Genomic DNA, 19,805 nt, shown 5'->3' on the forward strand with positions numbered 1-19,805 from the left:
ACTAGAGGGTTGCTGTAATTCCCGTGGACCTCACTCGGGTGGCCCCCAGCTGTCCATCCCTGACAGCTCCTGGCCCTCCTCGGGCACAAGCTGGGGGTCTCCTCGGCCCGGAGCCGGGCCTGCGCGTCGCTAGCTCCTCCAGGAACCCAAATACTGCAGGCCGCGCCCCCCACTCTCATCCCACCGAGGCCCCCTTCCGGCGTCGCCGAGCGCGAGCTCAGTCTCCGGCTCCCCAGACCAGGGACTTACGGGGACGGTGGGACAGACGCCGCGCTCAGATCCCCTCACGCAGCCGGGCTGCCCGGGCCGGCGCGCGCACAACAGGCGGCACCCAGGAATTCGGGACTCAAGAGCTGGCCCTGCCGCCCGGACACAGCAACGGGGCGTGACGGGCAGGCGTCCCCAGCCCGACCACCCGGGAGCCGAGCGCGAGCACCGATCCCGGGGTCTCAGCCCGCAGTCCCGGTCGGCCTCCCGCCTCGCCGCGGAGGCTGCCCGAGGCTCTGCGCCTTCTTCGCTGCCCGGTTCGGCTGCCCCGGGGCCCCGTCCTCCCTTCCCGGCGTGGGCGAGCTCCGACTCGCCGAGAAGCGACCTTCCTTCCAGTCCAGTGCCCGACGCCCAGAGCTGAGAGAGGGAGGAGAAGGAGAAGAAAGACGCGGAGAAGGGGACACCGCCTGGGCTGGGGCTCGCGACTTCCAGAAGCCCTCCCGAGGTCCCGTCCAGCTTCCGCCGCCGCCCGGCCGGCAGGGGGCAGAATGAGCGGCCGGGGCGCGGTGGCTGGTCTTGGAGGTCGGCCAGGGGAGTTCCCGGGTACCCGGCTCCTGCTCTTACCTCGGAGAAGGTCCGCAGCGCCGGGCGTCAGACTACTCCCAGCTCTCCTTGCCTTCCTGTCGGCGCCGCGCCTGCCCCACTCTCTCAGCCCCTTGCCCCGGGCAGCCAGACGGGCGCTCCGCGTCCGCCCCGCCCACGCCTCCCGCCCCGCCCCCTGAGGCTCCGCCTCCAGCCCGCCCCGAGGTGGCGGGGGCAGTGGCAAAGCCGCAGCAGCAGAGCGTGGAGCTCGCAACCGCACGTGGAGCGCCTGCAGGCCCCGCCCCGGGCCCAACCAAGCGTCCCGCGGAGGGGTGCCGCGAGTCAGAGGCGGGAGAAAGCCGAGCTCGCCACGCCTCCGGGGTCTTGGGGAGAGAGGCGAGCCGCAGATGGATGCTATGTTAGGACCGCAGCCATCTAGGCGCTCCCCAGCAAAACGGAGACGGAGGCGCGAGGGAACACTGTCGGCTCCCCCCAGTTCTCGCCTAATGGCCCCCTCTGACACCGGCCTTCGCTCCCGGGTATCTCTGCCTCCCGAGCTCAGTCCGGCTGGCTGGGGGCGGCAGTTTGGCCTGAGCTTCGTTTTAGTAATTCGGAACGACGGAGGGGAGGCCACTGGGCGAGGAGGCGGTCCCAGCGGAGGCGGCTTAGCGATTCCTTACTTCCTCCAGTCCTCCTGTCCCGCACCCACCTGCCCATCCACCCCTCGGGACGCCGGTCTTTTCGCCGGTTTTATGCTCGATGAAGGAGGCCCCGCCGAGGAAGTCGAGCCTTCCCTGCTAACTGCCTCTCCAGGTCTTCAGGTAGACACAGCCTCTGTCCGCTGTGGTTTTAGCGCCAGTGACCTCTCGGACATTATTTTTACCCCTCTGCTCTCGATGGTAGCCGAGGGTAGCCGAGGGAGTGATGCAAAAGGCCAATGGAAGGTATTTTTAGGGCACCAAGACTCAAGATAGGAGATGGAGATTTTGGGGGGCCACCTTTTAATTGTTGGGTCTAGGGAAGGAGTAGGTTACGCCTTTCCAGCCAGCCTGCGCCACTTGGACCTGCTTCTGGGGACTGGAGACAAGAGAGAAGAACCAGCCTCCACCTGGCCTCCAGGCCCGCAACTCACAGAACTACCCGCTCCCCGCGCCGGGGCTTCTACCCTCCTAGGTCTTCTGTTGCGGGCTAATCCGGTGAGCCCTCGCCAGGGGCGGCAGTAACGCCCACGGGGCCCCTCACTAAGGGAGTGATGAGGTGCCTTTGGAAGTGACAAGGAGACAAGGAAACCGAGGACCTGAGAAAGGACTCTACCCCAAATCAGATTTATGCTAACAGAAGCCAGCTTTAAAATTACCCTGCTCTTTTTATCCAAACATACAGTTTGATCCAAAAATAAAGTTACCTGTTGATGGTATGCCTCTGTGCCTTGTTTACATGGCAAAAGAAATTCCGTTTTGTGCTCACAGCTGAAGCTTACTAGAAATAGTTGTTTCATTCACAGCTTTTACATTTTGGGAACAATGACATTAGAACTGAATATTGGGGATGGTGATCTTTTTTTTATCTTTCCGCAGTGTATAATCCATTCGGAGCTTATTTCGGATAAAGCAAAACAGTTTCTAAGGCTATTGCACTCATGATTTAAAGTCATGACTCCTTTGTGGGAAGGAGGACAAGAACTATGTTCCAAGGACTGCCGTTTGAATTAGTTGTGTTAATTAATAGACTAAATTTAAAAATTTGTTTAGTAGTTGATTGCAACGTTGACATTTAAAAGTGGAGGTTTATACTTTTTCCTCTCATTTTTGACTTTAATGTGCATTCAGAATCAGTACATATTAAACAATAGTTGACAAGGTCTTAATTTGATATCTAATGAGATAACCCAAGTTTTCATATGTGAAGATAAATGAGACAAGTGAGAAATATAACACTATCATGGAAAACAGTTCCTAAATCTGATTATTTTTTTCAGGCTTCATGCATGAAAATCTATCAGATAAAGCATAACGTTGGATTGTGAAGCATTGCTGCAATTTGAAGAAATTAGGTAACCCAGGGAGTAAAATATTTTAAACCACTTTTAAAAAACATGTGTTCAAGATTGGGTTTATTGTCTAGGATTTTATTATAGCAAAATTTACTATATGAATATTTAAAATCATAATGATCATGTTATTAGCATGAATACCATGATAAACATAGACTCTTCACATCTTACACTTTGTAAACTAAGTACTTTAAAATTCTTAAAAATCAGTTTTATAAACCCCTGAAACAACATAAAATTCAGGAAGGATTGCTTTGGAAAACAACACAGTCCACTCAAGATGGAACTGGAACTGAGAAAGGGTGAGTTGTTTTAGATGTTTCTTACCACAGGAAATGTTTTTCTGTGCTTATTGTAATAACTAATGCAGTTTTGTAGGTAATTAAAGTATATTTTATGATTCTCTTTGATGTTTAGATATGGATTTATTTTCATTGGTATGATGAGATGTTTTCCTAAATATGAGATGTTTACCATCAAGTGAAATATTATCCTAAAACACATCTTAAACTTTCTCCATAGCAATATAAATATTGTATGTTTTTGCTTTAGTTTTATTAGGAAGTGGTTATTCGTCCCATAAATTTATTTATTGAGTACTCCCTTACACAAGCACAGAGTTACACTCTGGGATTTAAACCTAAAAATAGCATCTTATTATAGTTTGAGGGAACAGATGAACTTTATGCTTGGTATAGTAGAGATATGCAGGAGAGATAATGGGAAGGCCAAGAGAGGGCTTCAGATATAGCCTATCAACTGAGATGGGAAGGATGAATGCAAGTTTGAGAACAAGTTGGTTGAGGTGGTGTTTCTCAAACTTGGTAGCACATTGCAACCACCTAGGGATTTTAAAAACTCCTGATGCCTGTGTTCCAGGAATATGATTTAATTAGCCTAGGATGTGACCTGGACTTGGGTATGTTTTCAAGATGCCCATATTATTCTATATGGAGACACATGTGGGAACTATGGGTTACAGTATCTCAGGAAAAGAGCACAGAATGAGCAGGTGCATGGAGGCATAGTTTTAAAGGATAATGACTGTAGCCTCATTTTGTAATTGAACATGCTTAAGCTTTGGTGGGTGATAGTTACACATTTTTAGGTAAGAAACACAGTTACATAGAAAATGAAGAGATGTGAACTGCTATAATTTACATCCCTATACAAAGTATTTTCCAAACACCAGAAGAGTACCTTAAGAATTAAGCTCAGTTCAGTATGTTAGAAGAAAATAATCTAGTTCTTTTTCATCTTTTACACATAATTCAAGAGAATTTGGAACTTACCATATGTTTTAATGCTGAAATATAAATTCTAGTCAAAGGGAGAAGCCAGTAAATTGACATATTAGCTTTTAAAGAATACTTTCTCCAAATTAAATTCTGTTCATCATTCTGACTGAAGGTCATAATAAAGAAATTAGGCTCCTTTTTCTCTTTGGTAATTACTAAAGTTCATTGAAAAAGCAAAACTATTCATTTTAAAGCAAGTAAATTTAAGTCCTACTCGAAGGTCTTAAATGTCTCTTTGCATGCATGCTAAGTCACTTTTCCAACTCTTTTCGACCCTACTGACTGTAGCCCACCAGGCTTCTCTCTCCATGGGATTCTCCAGGCAAGAATATTGGAGTGGACTGCCATTCCCTTCTCCAGGGGATCTTCCCAACACAGGGATCAAACCCGAGTCTCCTGTAATCCGTCCATTGCAGGTGGATTCCTTACCACTGAGCCAGCAGGGAAGCCCAAATGCCCTTTTGCTAACATATATTACTTTGAAAGAAAAAAGAATCACACATGGAAACAAACAGTACAGGGATGTAGTTCTGGTTTTCACTGACAAAAACTCAAAGTGCACTTATTATTCTCAGCTAGTGTATAACTTATATTCTGTAAGATAAAACACCAAAAGAGATTTTAATTCTCAAGGGAAGTCAGGAGACTTGATTAACAGTCATTTAATCCAGCTGTCTCATTATTATGTACTAGGAGTCCCTAACCAGGAATAGAAAGAATTATAGCTCACCTCTGAACAACACAAGTTTGAACTACATAGGTCTACTTATATGTGAATTTTTTCCCCACTAGTTAATACTACAGTACTACAGGATTTTCCAGTAGTCATATATGGATGTGAGAGATGGACCATAAGGAAAGCTGACTGCCAAAGAATTGATTCTTTTGAACTGTGGTGTTGGAGAAGACTCTTGAGAGTCCCTTGGACTGCAAAGAGATCAAACCAGTCAATCCTAAAGGAAATCAATCTTGAATCTTCATTGGAAGAACTGATGCTGAAGCTCCAATACTTTGACCACCTGATGCGATGAACCAACTCTTTAGAAAAGACCTTGATGCTGGGAAAGATTAAAGGCAGGAGGAGAAGGGGACAACAGAGGACAAGATGGTTGGATGACATCATCAACTCAATGAACATGAGTTTGAGCAAGCTCCAGGAGATGGTAAAGAACAGGGAAGCCTGGTGTCTGCAGTCCATGGGGTCACAAAGAGCTGGACACAACTGAACGACTGAACAACAGGATCCACAGGCAGACATGGAACTGCAGATACAGAGAAACCACAAATATGGAGAACTGAGGGTATATGTATATATTTGGAGGGCCAACTATAAGTTTTACATGGGAGGACTGCGTGGAGTCCTTTATGTGCATGGAGGATGGGTTCCCCTACACCCTACCCCACCCCTTGTTGATCAAGGGTCAGCTGTGTTTTGTAGAGGCTTCACAGCACTGGAATTAATATTATGTACCGATCTAACTCGGGAAGATTTACCCAATTTACAGATACAAAATTGAAAAATTTTTAAATTCATTAAATTCTGTTTTCTTGGCCATCAAGTTTTGAGACACTATTTTAAAATAGTTGAACTTGATTATCCTGGGACAAAGTTTGCTTTTAATACAGTATATAAAACTTTACAAGAGACATATTTGAAGAGTTACTTTCTTTCTATTCCAGTATGGTTTTAGTTTCACCACAAACACCACATTCTGGTTCCTTGAGGGCTCAAATACTTGAATACTCCAGACAAAAGTTTCCTTAAGACTAGGGCTGGGGGGCAGTGCCGGGGCTCACAGGCCAGGCCATTCACTCTTCAGGAGAGGCTGTTCTGAGGGGTGCAGGGGAGACATGAGCTACACGAGGTAGGACAGCCAGCCCAGCATGGAGAACTGCCCTGAGGTTTTCTAGTTGAAAGGCACAGTGACAAAGACAGTGCTGGCTTGAGGGATATTGCTGCCCACTAAAACAGGGTGAGGAATTAAGTGTGAAAAGAGCACTGCTGCCTTATGTATGGGCTTCACATTCTAGAGGAGATTGAGGACAGGCAGAAGGGCCCTTGAATAAAAAAATGTTTAGCAGAATGAAGATAAGGGAGACTCCCTACAGTATAAAACCTGATGTATGTCACTCTTATGTTTATGCAATGGGCCTTTAAGGTCCTAGAGCAGTTTTTCAGCCCAGATTCCTTGATTACTCTACAAAAAGCTAAAAGAAAATATTCCTAACCCTTAGAGATGCGAGGCAACACTCTCCACTCCCTACTGGGGGAGACAGATGAGAAAGGAAAGGAAGTAGGGCTCTGGCAACAGAATGGTTACTCTGAGTTATGCCTCAGGCACACACACTCCGATGATTTTTATCTTGGGTGGCATCCTAGGTGGCATCACTTTCAAACAGAAATGATAACAGTACAGATGTCACTGAACTTCTCTTCTATATGTAATGTCATCTTACTGATTTGTGCCTGAGACACATGAAACATACTGAACTAGAATGGGGAAACAAACACAGACTTACAGCCTGGTCAGTGCTAATCTTCTTGATGGAAATTCCATTTATGAGGAAGATTTATTAAATCTGTCTGGTCTGTTTTAATTTGATTACCTTGAGTAGATTATAGGCATAACAAACATGCTCTTAAGCTTGATTTTAGTTGCTTAAAAAGTAATGATGGACAAAGGTTCAAATAAGATGTAGTTGCTCTGGAATTTCACAGGAAATTCACTGAGGCTAAAGAACAGAATGGGATAGACTAGAGATCACTTCAAGAAAATTAGAGATACCAAGGGAACATTTCAGGCAAAGATGGACACAATAAAGGACAGAAATGGTATGGACATAACAGAAGCAGAAGATATTAAGAAGAAGTGGCAAGAATACACAGAAGAACTGTACAAAAAAGATCTTCACGATCCAGATAATCACAATGGTGCGATCACTCACCTAGAGCCAGACATCCTGGAATGTGAAGTCAAGTGGGCCTTAGAAAGCATCACTACGAACAAAGCTAGTGGAGGTGATGGAATTCCAGTTGAGCTATTTCAAATCCTGAAAGATGATGCTGTGAAAGTGCTGCACTCAATATGCCAGCAAAATTGGGAAACGCAGCAGTGGCCACAGGACTGGAAAAGGTCAGTTTTCATTCCAATCCCAAAGAAAGGCAATCCCAAAGAATGCTCAAACTACCGCACAATTGAACTCATCTCACACGCTAGTAAAGTAATGCTCAAAATTCTCCAAGCCAGGCTTCAGCAATACGTGAACCGTGAACTTCCAGATGTTCAAGCTGGTTTTAGAAAAGGCAGAGGAACCAGAGATCAAATTGCCAATATCCGCTGAATCATCAAAAAAGCAAGAGAGTTCCAGAAAAACATCTATTTCTGCTTTATTGACTACGCCAAAGCCTTCGCCTGTGTGGATCACAATAAACTGTGGAAAATTCTTCAAGAGATGGGAATACCAGACCACCTGACCTGCCTCTTGAGAAACCTGCATGCAGGTCAGGAAGCAACAGTTAGAACTAGACATGGAACAACAGACTGGTTCCAAATAGGAAAAGGAGTATGTCAAGGCTGTATATTGTCACCCTGCTTATTTAACTTATATGCAGAGTACATCATGAGAAACGCTAGGCTGTAAGAAGCACAAGCTGGAATAAAGATTGCCGGGAGAAATATCAATAGCCTCAGATATGCAGATGACACCACCCTTATGGCAGAAAGGGAAGAGGAACTAAAAAGCCTCTTGATGAAAGTGAAAGAGGAGAGTGAAAAAGTTGGCTTAAAGCTTAACATTCAGAAAACTAAGATCATGGCATCTGGTCCCATAACCTCATGGGAAATAGATGGGGAAACAGTGGAAACAATGTCAGACTTTATTTTTGGGGGCTCCAAAATCACCACAAATGGTGATTGCAGCCATGAAATTAAAAAATGCTTACTCCTTGGAAGGAAAGTTATGACCAACCTAGATAGTATATTAAAAAACAGAGACATTAATTTACCAACAAAGGTCTGTCTGGTCAAGGCTGTGGTTTTTCCAGTGGTCATGTATGGATGTGAGAGTTGGGTGGTGAAGAAAGCTGAGCGCTGAAAAATTGATGCTTTTGAACTGTGGTGTTGGAGAAGACTCTTGAGAGTCCCTTGGACTGCGAGGAGATCCAACCAGTCCATCCTAAGGGAGATCAGTCCTGGGTGTTCATTGGAAGGACTGATGCTGAAGCTGAAACTCCAGTGCTTTGGCCACCTCATGCGAAGAGTTGACTCATTGGAAAAGACCCTGATGCTGGGAGGGATTGAGGGCAGGAGGAGAAGGGGACGACAGAGGATGAGATGGCTGGATGGCATCACCGACTTGATGGGCATGAGTTTGAGTAGACTCTCGGAGTTGGTGATGGACAGGGAGGCCTGGCATGCTGTGATTCATGGGGTCGCAAAGAGTCGGACGCGACTGAGCAACTGAGCTGAACTGAACTGAAAGAACTTTGTTGCAGGTTTCCAAGAGACACCCTACTCATCTGCAGTGGCTAAGATTTTGGTTATAACACAAGGTTGCATTAACTGGTACGATAAAAAGGAAAAAGTATTTGTGAACACCCACATTAGAGTCCTGTTTCCCTTTCACCTGATCCTAGTTTAGAAACAAAACCTACATTCACTACTGTTTGGCTTGGCTGTGGAACTTCAATGCCAAAAAAATCTTAAGAAGTTCTAGAGGCAAAGCAATGGTTCCATTTTTCTTTTTCAAGGGTGGCTTAATGTATCATTTTATTAGCCTAAACAGAATTCTTAGGCTCGAGTTCTTTGAAGAAGGAACACTGGTAGTTAGACTGTTAGAAATCACAGATTTTAGATTCTTCCCAAAGGACCTCAGACTCCGAAGTTCAGTTTTGACAGGCCAGAAGAATAAAGTGCTAGTTGGTAGCACTCTTAACTAGATCTAGCTTTGAAGGTAAGACCCTTTGGGGTTGTGGGAGAATAGGCTTTCTTAAACTTGCTTTCTGTTAAAAACTTTCAATAAAATATTTGTGATTCACTTTTCATTAAGCCAAATATTCTATATGATTTCTTGAGCAGAAAATCAGAATCAGCAAATTAATGACTTTCTCTTCTGCCAGTAGTTCTATATTGAATAATATTTTTGCCACTTTAACTCCAATTTCTTAAAGGATAATGGAGATATATACCCACTACATCATAATTTCATAGACATACAGACAATATACAAATGAATATAAAATATTTTATTATCATCACTTTTTTTGGTAGCATTTTCACTATCTGAAATTATTTATAAATACGTTCACTTGTTCATCACCTGTCTCTCTGTTTAGAATGTAAGCTTCATGTGAACACAGATCTAACCTCTCTGACTGTCATGGCCCCAGCATCTAGGACAGTGTCTGGTACATATTTGTTGAATGAATGAATCCCATAAACGATGTGTAAGAAGGGTGTGTGTGTGAGTGTACACAGCTGCCTTAGAGCAGGGTAGAGAAAAGAGGGTAGGCACTGAGATGAGAATGGGAGAGGATTAACATTTTTTGAAATATCCCAGATAATGATGAGAAAAGATCAATCCCTTAAGAAGATTTTTGGTTGATTTGAATGAAGCTTCATACATCAGCCAGTTCACCTAATGTTTATGTTTAAGGTAAAAATATACATATAATTATCAATATTTTATCTCTACTGATATTCCTTAATGTATATTGTATTTCTGTGTGAGCCTTCCCCCTGCCTTTAAATACTCACCCTACAGCCTTTTGAGATACTAAGAAAAATGTTAGAAAGATTTTGCTAGAGCGGTTGATCAATTATTGAATTCCTTGCTAGCAAAAACGTTCTGATGAGATACCCTTAGGACAGAGTGGTTTGAGTTAAGCAAGGGGAACCTAAGTGGCCTTGCTGCTGTTTGCTCAGTCCCCTCAACTCCATGTGACGTTTCACTGGCCCTTGTGCCATCTGCTCCATCTCTAAATACTGGAAACTGCTGTCTACCACGTCCTACCTTCCACCTCTTCCACCAGAGCTGTTGTTTAACCTTGAGACTTTCAGTCACCACCACCCCCTGCCCCCAGTTCTTTCAGTTTGATAGCTGTTTTTGGCTTCCCTTCTTTCCCTTTGAGCTTAATACCTGGGCTCACAATTTTGACTATATCTTCCCTCTAGTTTCATTGTCCCATATCTCCTTGATCTTTTAATGCGGTCTTAACAATCCCCAAATTCAGGTCAACTTAATCATCCATTTTGCTTTAAAGTCACTGAGGAAGATTAAAGAAAATCAAATAAATGAGTCTATTAGTCACATCACCGGGACAACAGTTGCATCACTGGAGCACTCACAGATGCTTGGTCAGCTTTTTACTCACTCCTGGGTTGCTCCCTTTTCCTTTCACCATGATAACCTTTTAGATTTTTATGGTTCTCAAGACCCTCATCCCACTCTGAAACACTGCCACTCCCAACAGTCAATCTAGACTGACTCTTGGCTGGTCACCAGTCTAAAGGGTTTGTAATTATTACCTCATTGAATCCTCATGACAGCCCTTTGATGGAGATACTGTCATTATCCCTGGTTTATGATGCCCAAGATCTCAAAGGACACAAGTGGTTATGTCTGGATCTGAACTCAAGAAATCTGAATTCACAGTTTCTCTCTAAACTGTCTTGCTGCTGGTGCAGAGTTGATCAGGCATTTTCTCACTCGGGGTTTAGTCCCTTCTACCTTCCAGCTTCCATGGATCTTCCTCTTGGGCCATTTGTTCCTGACTCTTCTCAATCTCCTCCTACCAAAACTGTATCCCAAGTCCCCCCACTGCTTGAGGGCCTTATCTATCATGCATTTGTTTATTCATTTAGCAAATTATTATTAAGTACCTATTCTGGGCTAGGTGTTGGGGACACAGAGGTAAATGAGACCTAATCTCCCACCTTGGAGTTAAATTTTAATTATCCATTCTCCCTATTAAATATCCAAAATCTGATCCTCTCCTAGACCCTTCTTTCCACTTACAGAATGCTGAAGTTACTGTTTATTTCATACTACATTCAGCAGCACCCTTTACAAAGCAGCAGGTATGTGTTGGATAGGTGAATGAACAATTCCAGGTAAGATCATCAAGGTTTGGAAGTTCGTTCTTAGTCTTCTTTCTGAAAAGTGGGTCATTTGAGATGAGCCTCTAGCTCTTACTACCTTTCTGTCTGAGCAGAACTGGGAAGGTTCTGAAAACCAACCTTTTTCATTATTGACTGACTAGTTGCACTTCAGTGAAATAAATGCATTCCCACTGAGTTACCTCACACTGGTACCTCTATGAGAAAAGGTACAAGTATATGCTTTGTATTCTGTGACTGTGGAAGGAAAGACACAGTCCTTATTACAGGAGTTTCAGCATTATTAGAAGGAGAGGTATTTTTAAGATCCAGGAGGGCATGGCAACCCACTCCAGTATTCTTGCCTGGAGAATACCATGGACAGAGGAACCAGGTAGACTACAGTCCACAGGGTTGCAAAGACTCAGACATGACTGAAGCGACTTAGCATGCACACACATTTGTGAGATCATGCAATTTTCAAACCCCTATTTTGCCACTTGTCAACCAGAAGGTGATTTTGCCCCTAAAAGCATATTTGGCAGTGTCTGGAGATATGTTTAGTTGTCATAATGTGGTGGTAGTGAATGAGTTGGGTAATGCTACTGGTATCTAGTGGATAGAGGCTAGAAATGCTGCTAAACATTCTACAGTGCGGGGCACCTCAGAAAAAGAATTGTTGCCCCTAGTTGAGAATTGCCGATCTAAAGGGTGACCTTGACTGGAACAGTTAGGTGCTCCGTGAGTTGGGTTGAGGGAAGGCTACCATCCAAGGATGCTAGCTGATCCTGCTGAAGCTCTGTTGAAAAGAACCACTAGAGATGAGGGATCATTTGGGACCTACAGAGAGAATGGGGTTGCAAAGAGTCAGACACGACTGAACGACTGAACTGAACTGAGAGAGGTATTTGGGCTCAGTTCTCCATTTACTCTTCTAATGTTACCTGGATCTCTTTCTCAGCCCCAAGCCTTGATACACATTTTATGTTGTCCTGTATCACTTCTTTAAGTATACAGTGACTTTGAAGAGGAAAAGAAAATAGGATAAGCTTTTATCTGTTGAAAGCATTGTTTGTATTAGCATAATTTCTATCTCTGGCAATAACACTTCTAAGGTGGTAGAACACATCCTCTTTGTCAGCAGAGGTAAGGCAAGATTTATTTTAATTCATATTAAATGATAGTGATGTCAGAAATGAAAAAAGTTGGAGGGGCTTCCAGGGTGGCTCAGTGGTAAAGAATCTGCTTGCCAATGCAGGAGACACAGGTTCAATCATTGGTCCAAGAAGATCTCACATGCCACAGAACAACAAAGTCCATGTGCTCTAGAACCTGGGAACTTTAACTGTTGAGCCTACTCACTGCAACTACTGAAGCCTGCAAGCCCCAGAGTCCATGGTCTACAACAAGAGAAGTCACTGTAATGAGAAGCCCACGCATTGCAACTAGAGAGTGGCCCCTCCTTGAAGCAATTGAAGAAAGCCCTCATGCAGCAATGAAGGCCTGGCACAGCCAAAAATGAATAAACAAATGAATAAACAAACATTTTTAAAAGTTGGAAATACTAAAACTTTCCACTTCAGTGAAGAATCAACTTTAAATTAGTCTTAAGGAAAAATTACATTAATAAAGTATAATTTTATAATCTAACCAGACCTGACTAGTTATTAGCTCATACAATATGTAATAATTGTAATTATTCAATATTCAATATATTTCAATATGTTCAATATATTCAATAGCAAATATTCAATAATGTGCTAAGTTTTATTTTAAAGTAGTGTGGTAGAAACGTATTTAATAGCTTAAACACTGGAAATGTATGTTTTGAACAAATAACTACTGCCAAATACTATACAGAAATAAACTTTGAAAGGATTATTAGGGCTATCGGGTATTATTTGCATAAATCATGTTGAGCACATACTCCAACCACTTCCTTATCTCTCTACTTCCTTCCATTATTCTTTATATCACTATCACTAGCATTTATAATAAAGAATATATGTATGAATTCTAATATATTCAAATTCTCATGAAAGCAAAACCCAAGAAGAATAGCTGTAAAAAGACATAATTAAGCACCTTTCACAAATATTGCCTGATTTCCACTAAGACTTATTAGCTGATTTCTTTTAGATAATGGTTTCCAAAGCTATAAATGGATCAGAAACATTTAAGAACTAGTGAAAAAGTTGGGAATCTCAAAAAAAAAAAAAAAAAAGCAGCAAACTCACCAAATTATTCTGACACCCATTTGTGACAACTTGGGTAGGTGTTCTATTAAAACTGATGCTAAAGTAAGATTTAAATGGAGAGGCCAGATTAAAGATACTTTTGAAATGTTTCATTTTAAAGCCCCCAAATACTTTAGGTACTGTTACTTCACCATCTTATTCCAATGAATAAAATGTGTATTACAAAGGGGAGGTAGCGTGTTGATGTGTTAGTAATTTTTTTTTCACAATAAAGACATTGATGTCAGTGCATCCAATTCAAATTCAGGAAGGGTTGCCTATTTTTAATTTTTTGTGATGTGAATGGAGTAACTAAAACTGTGATAGTTAATTTGGTCAATAAGAAACTGTTGACCTTAAACAGACAGACTGCCAGCTATTTCTCCAACAAAAATGGGTTTACTCAGGACTAGCAAAGAATTGCAATCTGGGCTCTGCAACCATGGCAAGCACTTGAAAGTCCCACACAGCTGGAAGAGGATATCTCTTTTATAAAGGGTAAAAGGAAGTTGGGAGGATTATCGTAAATGGAGTCCATTGGAAGAATTGAGAATTCAAAGTATAGTGGCTTTTGATTGAATGAGTCTCTCATTGGCTGAGCTCTCCTCAAGCAAGAAGAGGAAGTCTTTCTTCTTCCTTTTGGGCTGTTTTCCTTGTAGCACATTGTAGCCCAACTCTATTTTAATTGAGGTTTCTGTTTATTAATTTTTACAAAGTCATTCCACTAAAGATAAAGCAATGGAGCCCACTAGTCTTATTGAATGAAGTGAGTAATGCATCCCCAGAAACATCACAATAATATTGAATCCCCAGAAACTTCCATGTGAATCTAATAGTGTATAAATGAATCACAGTCTTACTTAACATTTCCATAAGTATGTTGCAGGGCAACTCTGAGAAACAGAATATAGATTGAATAGAATATATAAGCATCCCAATTTTTACTTCTTCCCATTTCATACCTTTGTTCTGTTAATGCTGCCTAATAAATATCTATAAATTTCATCCCCACTGAACTGACCCACTCAGGGATTTGGAAGGTGATACCTCATAGATAAGGTTGCATGGATAGATACTATTTTGTCTATGAATGACAAGTGACTTCAAAAGAGTGGTTTCTGGTAATGGAATGCATTTAAAATAGTAATGACAGTTGATTGTTTATTGATTACTTACTGTGTTGTAGGTACTGTGTCAGGTCTTATGTTTATCATCCTATTTAATCATAACAGTTACCCTATGAGATAGGTAACATCATAATTCCTTTTTTATAAATAAGGAAACCAGGGTACAGATAACATACCCCAATTTAAATAGACCCTTAGTATTAGAGTTTCTAAATAATGTTTTAAAGCAAAATGGAAAAAGTGACATGAAAATACTGGAAACACCTACATTTAAGAAAAATTTAAAAACCTGACACTGCAGTGTCCACTTTTTTAGTAAAGTATTTAATTTTCAAAGAGCAGGGTAGAAGTACCCAAGATATGTGCCCACTCAAACAGATGGAAACCCAGATTTGAGAGAAGAAAGGCTGGAGACAAAATTCACAGTCCTGTTTCCAACGGATAGATCTGTTTTTAAATAATTATAAAGAATTATATGAACTTATAAAGAATTATATGTCATTTAACAAGAAGGTGTCAATAGGGCAGTGCTTAATAGCACCCCTTCCACCCTAACAGCTTAAGTCTGCCTGGGTTTTAAATTAATAAACTGAACAAAGAATGACAAAGCTCTCAGGTAAGCTGCTACTTACTCCGCATTCTATTGGCAGCTTAACTTTTCCTCTTCAAGTTTCCAGTTACTTCATCTGAGCCATAAACACAGCATAAAGGAGAGAGCTGGACATTTCAGGGTCCATGTGGGGAACTGACGGCTGTCCTGGAATCACCTTTGCCTTTAGTCCCTCTGGTTTTGTTTATCATTGCTAGAGCTGAGCAGTAAAACGTAGCATGCGACAGGAGTCGACTGTCAACTGTGGCTAGCAGAGTGACTGACTGTCAGCCCTCTAGGAGGAATGCAAAAAATGCAGAACCACCCACAGCTGGAGGCTCCCTGTCTGAATGGGGTGGTAGGGACTGAATTACTGTTCCCACTGATGTTGAAGATGAGGATAAGGCACCATGCTATCCTATCTCACTCCAAACCCATGGAAAGAATTTGGCAAATGTTCCATTTCTCAAATCAAAGATTTCTCTGTTATTCTTGGCAACTTGGAGAACTAAAAATCCTTGAGTTTCAGGAAAAGCCAGGCATTAAAACTTTTTTAAGAGATTTGGGGAGAGAGAAGTTAAATTGGAATGATTTTTTTTAAATGGTTTTAGATGGATTTATGGATTACCTTCATGAAGATAAAAAGATATCAACTCATCTTGTGAATTTAATCTTTATCCTCAGTTTTTGAGATTTTCCCATTATCTGTAATTCCTATTTCAAACTAAAATCCTTTTAGCTTTGTGACTTATGCTAATTAACAGGGAAAAAAACAAAGAAACAAACACGTTTTCCTTGTTCTGCATTCCCTCAAAACTTGTTTTTAGGTACAGGGCACTGCAAGTTTGTGTGGTTGGGCACAATACTGCTGCTAATTGTACTGTTCTGGCTGATTACATGCCTTTTGCTTGATGTCAGAGTTTTCCCCCAGCAACTATTTACAGCCAGTGGTATCACTCTTATGTATTGCTTCTAAAAAAGAAAAAAAAATGGCAAAAATATGTTTCTAAAATAAAGGAATGACACATATATTTAACATCATTCATCTACATTTACTCTAAAACATCAGTTATAGAGTAAAACCAGTTTTTAAAGGATTTTTATTTAATGGCTGTTAATTCAAATGTTTATTTGTTCCCTTTAATAGGAGACATATTCATAAGAATTTTCTGTCAGTTATTTTACAGAAAAACATTTATTTTTAAATGTAAAATACAATTACTGTTTACTTAAAATGTTTATGAATGTGAGGTAATAGTTCAAAATGAACCTGGCCATTTCTTCACTATGGTTGCCTCCTCTTTTTGTTCCCAGCGCTCTTGGGAATGGGGTCTCTGCTCTTCCCCCGCAGGTCATCCCTCTCATTATGCCAAATCAGTACAGAGAGACAGCCACTCCGGGATCCATGGGACATGAGCACTGTGCCTTATAATAATGAGAGATCTTCCAGAGGTCACATTTCACATCTGGCCTTCTCCCTTTAGATTTTATCTTCAAATTGGACCTTATGTATAATAAGTGGCATTTGAAAAGCATTTTGCAGCATTTAAACCACAGGTATTATCTTATGGGCCTCACAAAAACAGGACACGGGCTTCCTGAACCATCGTTTTCAACCCAAGTTGGCATTTCACATGGCCACTTCTGTAGAGTTGCTCAGAATGGGTCAATAGCATGCAACCAGACAGTCAACTTTAGGTAAATTTGATGACTAAAGCGATTTATTTAGTTGTAGAGAGGGACAGAACTCTAGAGCCGGAGAGACCAGGAGCAGTCAGGTGATGATCCTTGCCTGCCTTTCTCACTATTCTGCAGATGTGACAAAAATAGGTCAGAGTGAAGGGGTACGTGCTTAGTCGCTTCAGCTGTATCTGACTCTGCATCCCCATGAACCATGAAGAATACAGGAGGGGGTTGCCATTTCCTTCTCCAAAATGAAGGGGTAGGTACATACCAAATGAACACTTTTATTGTGTTCTTTAAAATAAAAAGTTGCTTCCTAGATGAAGGATGTTTGGAAAAGACCGGTTGTAGCTGCTTTACTGAATGATTACTAGGTCAGGTGCTCTCCGAAGTGCCTTGCAAGTTTCATTTTTCGTTTAACTCTTATGCCTCCCACAAACCCTTAAGGAGATAGCTTTTTTTTTTTTCTTTTTGGAATCACTTTAAAAAGATGAGGTAGTTGAGTCATGGAGAAGTCCCTTGTGCTAAGATCTCTTCTCCCCAGGTTTGAGATGTGATTGACATATAACATTGTGGAGGGTGATGATTTGGTAGACATATATATTGTGAAATGACTACCACAGTAAGACTAGTTAGCACATCTATCTGTGTCCAACTTCTAAAGCTACAATTCAGTCCCAAACAGTCTGATTATAGAAAATATTTCTTAACAACTGAATGTATTGATTTGTGATAAATTTTACTTAAACATTAAAGGAAATGAGAGCATTTTAAAGTGTTTTCTAAATATACTTGCTTCAGTATTGAAAAACCAAGAGCCTTTACATATATGCCAATGATTTTCTTTGCCAATACCCAGGTTCATGTAATTCAGAATGGCTCTGGGTCCACACACTGGGCCATGCCAGACTCTGCCTACTCAGTACTAGAAAAGACCTGAAGCTTCATACCAAGCACTGCTCAGGAGTCTCTGGGAGAAGAATTGGAAAACAGAATTTTAGAGCTGGAAGGAAACTTATAGACAGTTTAATCTCACCTTCTCATTGTATAAAGTGAGAGTACTGAAGCTCGGAGAGATTACGTGACTTTACCAGGTTATACACTGCTAACCAGTAGCAGAGTCAGGATTCGAGCCCAGGATTTCTGTCTGCATTCTTTCAGTTACAATAAGTAGCCTCCAAATCCTCATGAGAGAGACCTTTCCATTTCCTTTTCCAGTGTTTTAGGAAATATCAAAATCTAATATCCATGTATTTAAATAAATTTATCTAAATTTATTTTTGCCTCAATTATATACACTGGTAAATGAAAATGTGTTTGGATTTCCCAAGAGTACTTGAATTTCATGAGTTTTACATTTCATACAAAGGGGCCAGGCTCAGCAATTTAATTTTCATGGGCTAAGAGCTCTGATTAAAGCCTTTATCTTGACAAATAATTGGTTTTGAGAATAGGGGCTAGAGATAATTTGGAGACATGATGAGCATTCATTCATTTACTCAAACAGACTTGTACTGTATGCCTATTTGTTTTAGGCACTGTTCTAGATACAGGTCAAACAAATATAATACATGTGACATACTTCTTCCCCTTTAGGAATCATTTTCCCCATTTCTTTCCTATTAGCAGAGGATCTGATATAATTTTGCTGCACCTAAATTAGATTGATGCTTCCCAAGGTGTATTAAAGGTACCACTTCTGGTATGCTACATGATTTTAGATGGTAACAGACAAGCGTTTAAAAAGGCAGCTATGAGGCCATCTCAGTGTATTTTAGAAAAATGAAAACAGCTCACAAACCTATATTTAATGGATGTGATGTCTTAAAACATGGCTAATTATGTTGGTGATCCACTTTCTGTAGACCATATGTACCACAGCATGATACTCAGGCATGTTCTGTAAGCCTTCTGTCAGGATATTTAGAAAGTTATGACGATATGGGTTTTTGAGAGTATAGATGGTGTGGGTTAATAGCATGGATTCTGCAGGTTATGAAGTTCTATGTTCTTCACTGTGTTCTTTTAAAAGATATATCAAAATGTCAACTCTGAAGGTTGACAGTCATTTAGTATGTGAAGCATAATATATAACTTAATTATGCTAATCACTCAGAGTGGCCATTCTCTTTAAAGAACTAATTTTTAGGTACCCATGTTAGAAATTGATTAGAGTTATTATATTGTTTGCTTTAAAATGTTGTCCTTGCACAATATAATATTACTTTTTATTATAATTTTATAGTTACCTTCTAATTATGACAAGTAATTATTCACTTTTTTATTCTTAATTCAAAGATGTGCAACTGTGTATTACAGAGAATAGTTCTTAACAGCTAAATGTACAGACTTGTGAAAAAACTTACTTAAAATTTTAAAGGAAATGAGAGCATTTTAAATTGCTTTCTAAATATACTTCTTATAAAATTGAAAAACCAAAAGCCTTTATTATATGCCAATGATTTTGTTTTCTAGTACCTGGGCTCATGTAATTCAAAATGGCTCTGGGTCCACACACTGGACCATGACAGATTTTGCCTACTCAATACTGAAAAGACCTGAAGTTTCATACCAAGCACTGCTCAGGAGCACTTGCAATAGGCTTTCTCCTGTGTTAAAATCACCTCACACACCAACCTGGCTGCCAAGTACTGGGCTGTGAAGTACGGGGCAATGTGCAAAGGTTATCACAGTCCAGAGGAAGCTAGCATCTCAGCTAGCTGATACTACACATGATTTTTTAAAAAGAGGGTAAGAGAGAAGAGGAGGGAAACAATAGCAGACTTTTAGATCCAATCTCTAGAGAGTTTGATTTTAGTAGATCTGGACTGACAAATCTGCATTAAGAAGGAAAAAAAAACAAAACTATTTATCATAAAAATATTCAAACTAACAAAAAATATAAGAACTCTCTATATTCCATTACTTAGAC

At 41.0% G+C, this 19,805-nt stretch overlaps 1 protein-coding gene across 5 annotated transcripts in view; it reads right to left on the minus strand.

The window, feature by feature from the left end:
* FRMD6 (FERM domain containing 6) overlaps positions 1-19,805 on the minus strand; it is a 259,825-nt gene that overhangs the window by 83,671 nt on the left and 156,349 nt on the right. For 2 of the 5 annotated variants that reach the window (XM_061157379.1, XM_061157373.1), the window contains exon 1: positions 832-973. The exons of 1 other annotated variant lie outside the window; for it this stretch is intronic. The gene's annotated coding sequence lies outside the window, so the exon portion shown is untranslated. Of the gene's footprint in view, positions 1-249; positions 393-831; positions 974-15,233; positions 15,255-19,805 lie in introns of those variants that run through there. 2 more of the 5 variants (XM_061157378.1, XM_061157377.1) reach the window with 2 other exon arrangements.

This window comes from Dama dama, chromosome 12 (assembly GCF_033118175.1).
Source record: "Dama dama isolate Ldn47 chromosome 12, ASM3311817v1, whole genome shotgun sequence".
NCBI classification, from domain to species: Eukaryota; Metazoa; Chordata; class Mammalia; order Artiodactyla; family Cervidae; genus Dama; species Dama dama.